We start from the raw sequence: 12109 nt of genomic DNA, 5'->3' as shown, positions 1-12109 counted from the left end.
TTGGTGTCATTTCCTTCTGCCTGAAGCATTTCCTTTAGCAGTTTTTATGGTGCTATTCTGCTGGCAGTGTGTTTTCCCAGCTTTTGTTTGTCTAAAGAGTTTTATGTTGACTTCTTTTTGAAGGATGTGTGTGCTATTGCATAGGATTCTAGATGGACAGGAGAGTTTTTTCAACACTTGAACAATATCATTCTATTGTCTTCTAGCTTGCATGAATCGTGACAAGAAGTTGGTGGTTTTCTTACCTTTGCTCTTTGTTACATTGTGTCTTTTTCTCCAGCTGACTTTTAGATTTCCCTTTTATCTTGCGTCTTGGTGATGGTCATGGTGGTGTGTGTGTTTATCCTTCTTGGAGTTTAAGAAGATTCTTGGATTTGTAAGAATTTTTTAAAAATAAAATTTGGAAAAAAAAATGCCACTATTTCTTCAAATATGTTTTGTCTCCCCCGTCACCACACTCCATGTTCTAGGATTGCAGTGACCGAAGGTCAGACCCCTTGATGTCACCCACCAGTCACTGAGGCTTTATTTATTTAGTCCTTTTATTCTCCGTCTCACTCCAAATCAAATATATTGCTATATCTTCAAGTTTACTGGTATTTTTCTGGTGTCTAATCTGTTATTACTTCCATCCTATGATGTTATTGTGTCAGATGTTGATTGTCTTCTTCATCTCCAGAGGTTCCGTTCAATTCTTTTTCATACCTTCCATTTCTTTCTTCATTCTCTCCAAATTTTACTTGACATCCTGGGCATCTCAATCATCTTTTATAACACCTTTAACGTGCTGCCTCCTAACTCAATTTTCTCTGCTCTTTCTGGATATGGAACAAAGTCTCCTATTTCTCTGAACACACACGTAGAAAAAAGTGGACTCGTAGCGCTGTGAGTTCCGTGTTCTGGAGTGCTGGATTGAGTCGTGTTTCTTTAAAGAGTTTTGGGCTTTCTTGGTAGCCAGGTCTGTTACCTGTGGATTGTTATGATCCTTTCAGTTCTTGTTTTTTGGCTTTTTGGGAATGAATCTAGAATAGTCTTTAATTTAGAATTAATTTAGCCCCCGCAGATTCTTCTGGGCACTGTGTTAAATGTTCTGTGCATTCAGTGAAGTCTCTCCATTATGGAGGTGACTCAGAGGTCTGTGAACTCTGGATATTGTTTCATTTATATCTCCTTGCCCTACACATGTGCACATTGGTATTTAGCCAGGCTCTAGGGGACTCCATGCAACTTCTAGAATTGTTTCTCTGCACGGCTCCTTTCTCTCTGTAACTCTATCTTACAAATTCTGGCTACTTTGGCCTTCCCAGACTCTGACCTCTGTCCATTCACCTTAACCAAGTTTCTGAGCTCCACTTGGGCCTCCCCTTCTGGCATTGCTGTCCAGATGTCGTCTCCATGCAGAAATCCTGCAAAATGGCAAGTCTCGCTTCTCAGCCTCCCATCCCTCTGGGATCGCAGTCCCGCACTGCCCAACGCACAATACCTATAAAGAGATGTTTCATTTATTTGTGCTGTTTTCTGGTTTACTTTTTGAATGACAAGAGGGTAGTTCCAGATGTTGTCATTCTCTCGTGACTGCAAGTGGAAAGGGGAGCAGGCTATTTGTCACTGATCTTTCGTTTCATCCTCTGAAGACTGGAAGGGTCATCACACTCTGAGCGCTGATTGGTGAGAGGCTCCTGCAGCAGGTGGACCAGTTAGTGCTGTTCAGACTTGGGTGTGACATGTCCAGATTCCACACCCACACTGGCTACTGATCCTGAGAAGTGCATATTTCCACCCTGGGCTGCTGGCTATTATAAAAGTGTGTGGTTCAAGATGAGGTTTAGTACATTGTTCGTGATCACTCAAAAATTGCCCGAGTTGTAAGTTACTGGACACTGGGAATAAGGCAGTCCCAGTGTAGATGTGTGAATCCATCCAGAAAGCGGTCTCAACATCGTCCTGGGCTCAACGTCCCCTTTTGGTTTCCGCCGCCTGTGGACTGAACCTTAGCGCGGTTCTCAAGACGTCCTCTCTAGGCTGCATCCTCCGTCTTCTCTACCTTCTCCGGCTCAGAGAAGTTCTTATTCTAGAACACACTGTACTTTCAGGCCTACAGAGCCTGCCCAAATCCTGCTCCTCTTTGAGGCCTATTTCAGAAGTTTCTATCAGTTCCTGATCCCTGCTCTTTAGTAAAAATCATCATGTTCCTCTTTAACAGTCTCAAAAAATTTAAAATCTGCCCTCATTAAGATTATGAGCCATACACATTTACTAAGTGCCTACTGTGTGCCCTTAGGCGTGCCAGGCACACTCACATTGATGCATCAGCGAATTTTCACAAGAGCTCAGAGAAGGAGGTTTTACTCTAGGTACTTGACCGATGAAGATAAAAGCCTCAGAGGAAGTGACTCGTCTTATTTAAGTAGCGTTGACACTTATCATTTCTCCCTGATTCATGGTCACGAGGATGCAGTGCACACGGAGACAGTCCTCTGTCTGTGCGACCTTGGGCAGACTCCATAAATTCACTCAACTTGAATTCTTCTTCTACAAAACACAGCTAATTTGACATGCACTGATGTGTCACAGTGAAGACAAAGAAAGAGACGTGTTAGAATGCTGGTAAACTTCCTGGCACGTAGTAGGCACACACTGAGTGTTGGCTCCCTTCCTTCCAGGTCCTTCCCCCTTATGCAATGAGCTCCTCCAGGACCGAGATCATAGGACGCTGCCTCAATGATCTGTCTTCCTTACAAACTCGAGTGCTGGCCTAAAACGCAATAGCAGCACAGGGAAATCTGGGGGCGTGAATCGCCCAGACAATTCCCTTTTAGAGAATGAGGGCAAGTGGAGGCCCATGCCCCCTGCCTCAGGACATGGGGGTTTAAGAGAGGCTGCAGCTGCCCCAGAGCATGGCCGGCCCCTGGGCCAGACCTTGCTCTGAGCGCCCCAGACACTGTCTTCTATGTGTGATCCTAGCAACCACATGCAATAGATTGTAGTATTTCCGTTTTAGGGGTGCACCAATGGAAGGCCAGTATTTCATTGACCTTCCCAAGGTCACAGAGCCATTGGGCATAGAACCAGGTCTGCCTAGCTCCCACCTAGCTCCTCATCTGTCCTTGTGCCCCCACGCCGGAAGCTTCCCCTGGAGGAGGCTGCTGTCTGCCGTCCCTGTGAACAGGAGCATGTGGCCTGCGAGCGCTCGGGACAGTCCATCCTACATCTCACCAGAGGGCGTGCTGCGGGGCAGGCTTCGCGTTTATGACATACCTACCAGGCGCCATTTTTGTTTTCATAACAACTAAGCAAGGCAGGTGCTGTTAGTACAGGTGCTGTTAGCACCATTTGGATGAGGAGCCTGAGGCCCAAAGTGCTCAGGAACTCACTCAAAGTCACACGGCCAGTGTGGGCTCAGGGCTAAGTGACCCACAGCCTGCGGGAGGCAGCACAGTGCAGGGGCCAAGCTCCCCAGCCCAGGAGCCGGGCTTCCAGTCCTGGCACCCCCATTTCCCAGCTGCGTGACCTTGAACAAGTTCTTAAACTTTTCTAAGCAGCCCAACCTGGCTTTTCCATCAGTACAATTTGGTCACTAAGTGTTCCCACTTCATAAGGTTGTCATGAAATTGAGACAATTCAGGCTCGTGGTCCAAGTAGTTTTCAGTGATGAGCACATAGCAAGACCCTCCACGAATTTTTTTTTTTTTTTTGCAATTACTTTGCAGTTACTCCAGCCAGGGTTGGGCTGAGTGATGAGGAGGAACCAGGACCTGCTGTGAGTGCCAGGAGATCGGACTAGCGGAACAAAGTCATTTATCTCTAAGCTGAGCTCTAGCAGCTCCAGCGGCCCCTGGGCCCTTTCCCCTGGGTGGAAAATGGGGTCCTCCCAGCAGCACTGTCCCCTGATAGCGTGTTTCTATGTATCTGCTCACGCAGGGCAGCAAGGAGCTGTTCTGAAGGGCAGAGCAAGTGGGTGTCATCCTGTCTCCCTCAGCCTTCTGCATGGGCCATTGCCAGCTGGGCTTGATGGTTTCCTGTGGGAGAGCAGCACCGGGGGTCAGCCTGGAGAGATTTCTGAGCCCCTGTAGTGGAAGCAGCCCAACCTCCAGGCTGGCGCCTGTGTTATTGCCCAGTGTGTCCGCTCCTCTAGTGTCACGCTGCTCATCCGGAGCCAGGGGCTCTCCATGTGGCACCGCGGTAACCTGGATGGGGCAATTCCCCCAGGTGAGGGAGTGTCCAGTGCATTGCAAGATGCATGGTGCGTTAGTTATCTGTTACTGTGTCATAAACGACCACAAATTTAGCCGCTTAAAAGAACACACGTGTATTATCACATCGTTTCTGGGGTTAGGAAGGAGTCTGGGCACAGCTTGGCTGGTCCCTCTGCTCACGGTCTCTCTGCAGTCAAGGTGCTGCCCGGGCTGCGTTCTTATCTGGAGCTCAGCTGGGGAAGACTCCGCTCCCAAGCTGGCTCAGGATGTCGGCGTTCCCTCACGATGTTCCTTATGATGCTGTTCATTCCCTTAAGTTGGGTGACCCAGGCTTCTTGCTGGCTGTGGGCTGGAGGCCACCCCCAGGTCCTAAAGGCCACCACCAGTTTCTGGAAGAGACTGACTGCTCCTCACCGTGTGGGCTTCCTCACATGGCTGCTTACTTCCTCAGGCCAGCGAGGGGCTGGCAAGACCATCCTGTGTGATGAGCATCATCACAGGAGAGCCATCCCGTCACTTTGGCTACGCTGTGTTGCTTAGAGGTGAATTGTGTTTCCACCCACACTCAGGGGAGTACCGTCCACAAAGGCAGGAGCACATGCCGCAGAGATCGTGAGGCCCCTTGACTCCGCCCCATCCTCTGAACGCTGGTGGGTGCCCGTCTTAGAGACAAGCAGAAGATGCCCTCAGCTGAGAGGCCCTCCAGGTGGGGCCCATACCCCACACCTTCGCCTGTCCAGCACCTGTTCATCTGTGAGCCTCCTAGACTGAAATCACCTCTTTCTCCCAGGAACACCTGTGGCAGGCACAGGGTCCCTTTCTTTTGACCCTGCCTCAGAAGCAAGGTCAAGTCTCCGGGTCCCAGCGGCAGGACGGAAGGTGAGATCAGCATTCCCCCACTTTCCTGGAAGGCTGTAAGGAAGGACCAAGCCAAGGGGCAGGTATTGGGGTGCTGGGGGAGTTGGGGACACTTGTTGGTGGTACTTGTGTCTTTGTCTGTCTGAACCATGGCTTCCTTGAAGGGAGAGGTCTTATCATCTTGGGAAAATCACTTAGCCAACTGTGATAATAATTGCTAACATTTATCCAGCCCTTCTTATGTGCCAGGTACTGTAAGATGTGCTTTGCATACATAATTGCATTTTAATCCTCACAACAATGACTAAGAGATTTTAATAAATTCCAGGAGACAAGAAAGCAGAGGGGCGAGAGCTGACCTATAAAACAGGAGGAAACCGGAGCTGGAGTCCGGATGCTAGCAGCAGGCTGCCGCCAACACTCCACCCACTGGAATTCTGGGGGGCCCGGGACCCAGTGGCAGCAGATGTGGGCGGGACGGGGCAAGGAGCCAGACTGAAAATGGAGGTAGTGGTGAGTTGCGTACGGAGCAGGCCCACCCAGTGGACCCCTGTGGGAGGGGAGCACAGGCAGAGGCACCAAACCATAGACACAACGTGACGGCTTGTCGCTGAAGCCATCGACGCACAGGGAAAGCCAGAGCTGGGTTTGACCGCGGGAAGAAAGCCTTTTCATTCTGACACTGGGGGTCCAAGCCCCTCACTGTAAATACAGTCTTTCAGCTGCCGCATTTCTCTCTGACCCACGCAAAGCCCAAAGTCAGAGTCATCACCCAGGGGGAGACTGAACAGAAAAGGAATCCTCCTCACCAGCAACAGAGCAACCACTCCAGCATCCTCGTCTTCGCTTTCACTCTATGAGCAGACAGACAGCCGGGGACCGCCGGGCCCACGAGGAAAGCCAGTAGCACGAAGGAGAGAGATGAAGATAAATGAACTGAAAAGAACAAAGACCGGAGGAAACAGAACATATTAAGTGAAAAGTACTCTAAAAATACTTCAATTAACATACTCAGAGACATCCGAGAGGATATTACGTCCATAAAATTAAAAACCAGCATGGTTTGAAAAGGGAGTGGTCAGACAGCCAAAATAAGCAGTTAGAGTCTAAAATATGATCGCAACCCCTCGAAAAACAGTGGAGGAGAGAAAGCGGAGCTCGTAAATCTCCAGGAGCGTGAAGTACAAAGACGAAGAGATCGGAATTATAAGCAGACAGATAAGGGATGGAGGAGGTCATCTCTAGGAGGCCAATAGTCAGCGGGACTGGGTGGGAGGGGAGGAACAGATCAATAATGCAGAGAGTCTCTGGGCACCGGGGGAAAGCCCAGACCTGAGCACCAAGAGAGCTTCCTGCAAGCACCACGCAGGATGAATTCAGAAAGACTCACAGAAGGCAAGTCATCATAAAATTGTATAACGACTAAGATAACAAAAAATCCTAGAAACTTTCAGAGAGAGGGAAAAAAGTCATCTACAAAGAAACAAAAAAATCAACGGACATCTGCCCTTTTGTCAGCAATTGCTTACAAGAATATAGCCATGCTCCCAGCATTCTGATGGAGTTCTATTCAGAGTCAGACTGGTAACTGAATGGGAAGGTGGAATAAAGACATTGTCATACATGCAAACTTAATCTTTTATTTGACTTTTCTTGAGATGTGACTTGAGGATATACTCCAGGAAAATGAGGGAGTAAACTAAAAAAAGCAAAAAGGGGCCATGGAATCTGAAAAAGAGGGAATGGACCCAACAATCTGATGCGGGCAATTTGGAAGGATGAGAAAGTTTGGGTCCTTCGTCACACGTCTGAATCTCCGGATCAACTCTGGGGTGGTTCTCTCTTAATATCTGAGAGGCAACGCTTGTGATTCAGCCACTGTGAGGTGACCGTCTGTGACCTGTCACTGACACACATATCCTGAAGCCATTGTTTTTTATAAATGGCATAGACTGTATTGCCAAAGTGGAAAGATATGAATATGTGTAAAATAAAGAAAAGGAAGTTGTGGAACGGAACGTGCTATGAAATGCCATCTGGTGTGTTGGTCGGGCAGGTTAACTTCTGTCACAAACACCCTGGCTCTAGGTGGCTCGGCGCATTGATATTTACGTCTTGCTGACGTGAATAGTTAATGTGGTTGCTGAGTGGGTGAAGCTCCACGCAGTGGACCCAGGCTCCTTCCATCTTGCAGCTCCTCCCCCCTCTGGGTCCCCCATGTCCTCACCCTCCAGCCAGAGGACAGAGGATGCCCAATGAGAGGTGATGACCTCCAAGGAAGGGTTGATGGGCTGGGACTGGAGGAAGTCGTCTTCCACTGGCCTAAATTTAGTCCCTATTGATGCAAGGGAGGGGTGACATGTGACAAATAGAAAGGGCAAGCAATAGGATATATTGGAGTATATGAGGAAGCCGTTTGGTGTACACCTAATTCAGCCTGACTTCATTTTTCCAAAAGGGCCTGGCTGTGGCTGTTGAGCATGCATTGTATATCTTCTTTAAAACATTTCCTATGGCAAGAACAAAGACCCTTGAGATAAAGGTGCAACTTCCCCCCACATTGGCATTTCCTTAGGGATAAGCATCTTTCCTTAGGCTAGCAACTGATTGCTGCACTCGCCTGTGACCACCCAGCTCAGGACAACAGACCTGCCACCCTGCTGTGTTCACCAAGACAGCAGACCTACCTGCTGTCAATCGCTGTGCTGACAGAGCAGTCTCGAGACTATTGTAAAAGGGACATTTCAATCCTATGTGAAATGTCCTGTATGGGGGTATATAACCACTCTGTACACCTCACTTCTTTGGTGCCCTTTCTTCCTTTGGGAAGAAAGACCCCGGGCCATGGTCCTCAGATTTTAGCTCAGAAGAAACTCTCTCAAATTTCCATTTATACAGTGGTTATGGATTATTTTCATCGACACATGTCATCTAGCTGTGTTCCCAGGGAGAAGAGGAGAGCTCTTCCAGAATCTGCTGCATGTATGTGCAGGCACGAGCCTCCACGGAAAGCTGATGGCAGTCCTTGCCTCAGGGGTCTGGGTGAGCGCCTGGAGACCCTTCCTTTACTCTTCATTCCCTTCTGCACTGTTGTTTGTTTTTGACAAGTACATATTCTAAAGTCAAAATGTAGGGAAAAATTGAGAGGTTCTAATTCAGGGGAGGAAACAGCATTGGCTGTGGTGCCATGTGGCAGCAAACCAGTGGCTTCATGTACCTCCCCAGTTAATCCACGTTGTAGGCCCTGTTCCCAGTGTCACCATCTCCCCACTTCCCAGATGCTGAAACCACGGCCCCGAAGGCAGAGCAACTTTCCCCAGCTGAATCCCGGCCCTGGCTAGAGGCCCGCTCTTCTCCTGCTGTGCCCTGGGGTCCCTAGCGTAGACGAGAGAATGAGAATTTCAACAAAAAAAAGCAAAAAAGCTTGCACCTTTTCAGGTTTTTATTTATATATAGTAAAAGAATTCTAGGAATGCTTGTAATAAATTTACAAGGATAATTCTTCAAGCACTGGGGGCTGAATGGTGTCCCCTAAAATTTATATGTTGAAGTCCCAACTCCCAGTACCTCAGAATATGACTATATTTGGAGATAAGACCTTTAAAAGGTGATTAAATTAATAATGAGGTCACTAGGATGGCCCTGATCCAATTTGACTGGTGTCCTTGTGAGAAGAGGAAATTAGCACACAGACATGCACAGAGGGACGACCATGTGAGGACACGGGGAGGAGACGCTGTCTACACGCCAAGGAGAGAGGCTTCAGAGAAACCAGCCCTGCCGACGCCTTGGTCTCACGCTTCTGGCCTCCAGAATTTGTGAGAAAATGAACTCCCATTGTTTAAGCCGCTGGTCTGTGGCGCTCCATTATGGCGGCCTCAGCCAACAAATAGTGAATTAATTGATTCCAGAAACCTCCCAGCTCCCGAGAAGCTGGAGAAGAGAGCGGGCAGGAAAGCGCATTTGCATGACCGTGTGCTCTGATCTTGCGCGTGGCAAAGGCCGATTTTATCTTGACAATGAAATTTAAGACTCATGTAGGACGTTTAATCAACTGGAAAGTCTGCCTCTTGGCTTTTCCAAAGAGAAGAAATAGCTAAGTCAGAATTAGAAGGGAAAGTGTTCGTACTATTTGGGGAAAATTATAAGGATGTGCATAAAACTCAGAATTCCCAGAGGTCGACCAAACTGCGGTGAATGTACCCGGCCCTGTGGTTCCCGTTTGTTCTGTCCGTTATCTCCCAGCAGCACGTCTTGTCTTGGAGCCCCTGTCCGATAGGACACCAGGGGCAGACTCGTCAAGAAAACCGCAAATTATTAGTGGGCGTGACTCCATTAAAACTCAAACATCGTTACTCAAGTGGTAACTTAAACACAATTAAAAGCAAACAGCAAGCTGGAGGGCATTTCACAACCTACATTTAGACAAAGGGTTAATGAACTAAGGACATAAAATATTATCATAAACAAACAACAAAAAATACAGCAAGCAGAGACAGACAAGCCATGAACAGAAAGCCACCAGCAAAGTTGTACAAATGGTCAGTATGCAAATGAAAAGTGTTTAAATCAGTTATAACGGCGCATCTGCAGATTTGAGCAAGAACATATAAATTTCCACCCAGCAGTTTGCAAATATAAAAACACGGCACTGGGGCCGCCCCGTGGCCGAGTGGTTAAGTTCTCGCGCTCCGCTTCGGCGGCCCAGGGTTTCGCCGGTTCGGAGGCCATGCTGAGGTGGCGTCCCACAGCACAACCAGAAGGACCTACAACTGGACCATAAAACTGTGTGCTGGGGGGTCTAGGGGAGAAAAAGCAGGAAGCAAAAACAAAAACGAAACAAGGCATTGCCTGACATTAAGCGCATGCACGCCAGAAAGGTCCTGTTTTTGACTCACGTGAGAGGAGAGGGAAGCGAGGGAGATGGGAGGTGGGAGAAGGAAATCCGCTCCAAAGTTAACGGTGTTTATCTCTGCGCTGTGCAATTATGGGTAATTTTTTCCCTTCAATTGTTTGTCTCCCAAGTGTTCTGCATTGAACAAATATTGACTTAGTAATTTAAAAAAATGTCTTATGAAAAAGATAAAAGCTCCCAAAGGCTCCCTGCTCCCCACTTTGCTGGGTCCCAGTGCCCGGCTACCTGGGGCTCCCCGTGGGTAGGCAGGCTTCTCTCCACCTGCCCACCAGGTATGCGACCTGGACAGGACTTGGCCTGACCACCCCCAGCCCAGCTGTGAGTTCTCACAGGCCCGAGGGAGCCCAGCGAGGGTGAGCCAGGCCCTCCCGGGGACCCAGGGAGGTGCAGGTCTGAAAAGGGAAGCTCGGGCCGGGGGCAGGGGGTCCAACAGGTAGAGGCCGTGCACCATGGGGGCTCAGGGCTGGGACACCCCCTTGGACTCCGGGAGGGCTGCGCATGGGTCAGGGAGCTGTTGGCTAGACACCAGAGACAAGGGGTCCTGAGGAGGAGGAGCTGGAGGAGGAGCTGGGGGAGCCAGGGCATCCTGGCTGGGGTGGGCCTGGGCAGGGCCGGGTGGCCCAGGAAAGGAGGCACATTTGGGACCCTGCGAGTAGCAGGTTGGGATGGGGGCAGGGAATTAGGACTAGATGGCAAGGAATGCTGGGTCTCAAGGAAAGGCCCTTGATGCTGTGAGGACGGGAAGTCCAGCCTCTCAAGGCTGGTGAGGGGTGCCCAGATTGGGGGTGCCAATGTCACAGATGCTGTCTCCTTCCATCCCCACAGGCCCGTGGGAGGACCTGGCCCTGTCCACGGGATGAAATGGCAGAGAGTGACAAAAAGAAGGTACAGCTCCAGGCCCTGACCCTCAAGGCTGTGGGGGTTGTTAGGTGAGAAAAGCGAGTTGAGGAAGAGTGGACGGTTTGATCTCATGTTTGCGAATGGAAACCCCCGCCGTGGGCCGGGAGAAAGTGTGGGAGGCCACGTGCCAAGCTACAGGCCATGTTCCCTCAGGAGGTAGGGACCCCGGATGTGAAGTTTCTCCTTCCTACGTCTGTTCCTGGCGCCACTTATCATACTGAGCAGATCTTCCCTAAAGGGGACGTTAATAGATTTTTTAAAACCATGGCTGGGGACCGAGACCAGAGCCCAAAGGATATACTGTGTAAAAGGTCGTGTCCAGGCGGGACATCTGAGGATGTGTCGCCACTCACTTCCTGTCTTCTGGGGGAAGAGGAGCTGCGTTATTCAATGTGAGCCTTAGATGGAAGTTTTCCAAAATTTTGGCATTATGTAGACATTTAAAATTGCCATTCTGGGCAGGAGAGAGGGGCCAGGAGGAGCATCCGGGAGGGCACAGGGCCGTGTGGGGCCGGGAGGCCATCACCCTGCTGGAGTGGCAGCAGCACAGTGGGCATCTCCGGGCACAGGCAGCCGGCCAAGGGTGGCACGGAGGAGCAGACGGCTGCCAGGTCCAGGTTGGGTTTCTCAGCAGGTGCAATGGAAGGGCAGACAGAAGGCAGGTGATGAGTGAGGTCCAGTGTGGGCGAGAGGGTGGGTGAGGCCCTGCGTGGGAGGGAGAGGACACAAACCCAGGGGCTGGTGGACACGGAGCCAGTCGAAGGGTCAAGGGACTGGGGGCACCAGGATGCCCAGGACCCGGCACTGTGGAGGGACAGAGCCTTTGGGCTGGCAGCCGAGAGGTGGGACAGAGGGCAGCATTGGTTTGCAGCCGAGGTTTCAGAGACGGTGACGGTGACGGCAGTAGGGGAGGGGCAGAGATGATCCTGTTAAATACTAAAGTTGCTCTGAATGATGGTGGGAACTTTCCGGGGGACAAACCCATGTGCCAGGTGCTGAGAGCTCTGGCCAGTGAGGTGACAGGGACAGGGAGGGACAGTGCACAGTCCTTAGGGAAGGAATGGAGTACTTTGCTCAGGGCGGAAGACCAACGGCCAGGACTCTACCTCCTGACCCTGTGATTTGTGGTTTGGGACGACGAGCAGGGTCCCCCCAACTCCCCGCCCCAGGGAGGCCCGTCACCAAGGACAGGAGGTCAGGGTTGAAGACGCAGGTGATTTCTTGATGATGTGGGAGTTCC

This window comes from Equus quagga, chromosome 16 (genome assembly GCF_021613505.1).
Source record: "Equus quagga isolate Etosha38 chromosome 16, UCLA_HA_Equagga_1.0, whole genome shotgun sequence".
Lineage (NCBI taxonomy): Eukaryota > Metazoa > Chordata > Mammalia > Perissodactyla > Equidae > Equus > Equus quagga.
This window is presented reverse-complemented; position numbering follows the sequence as displayed.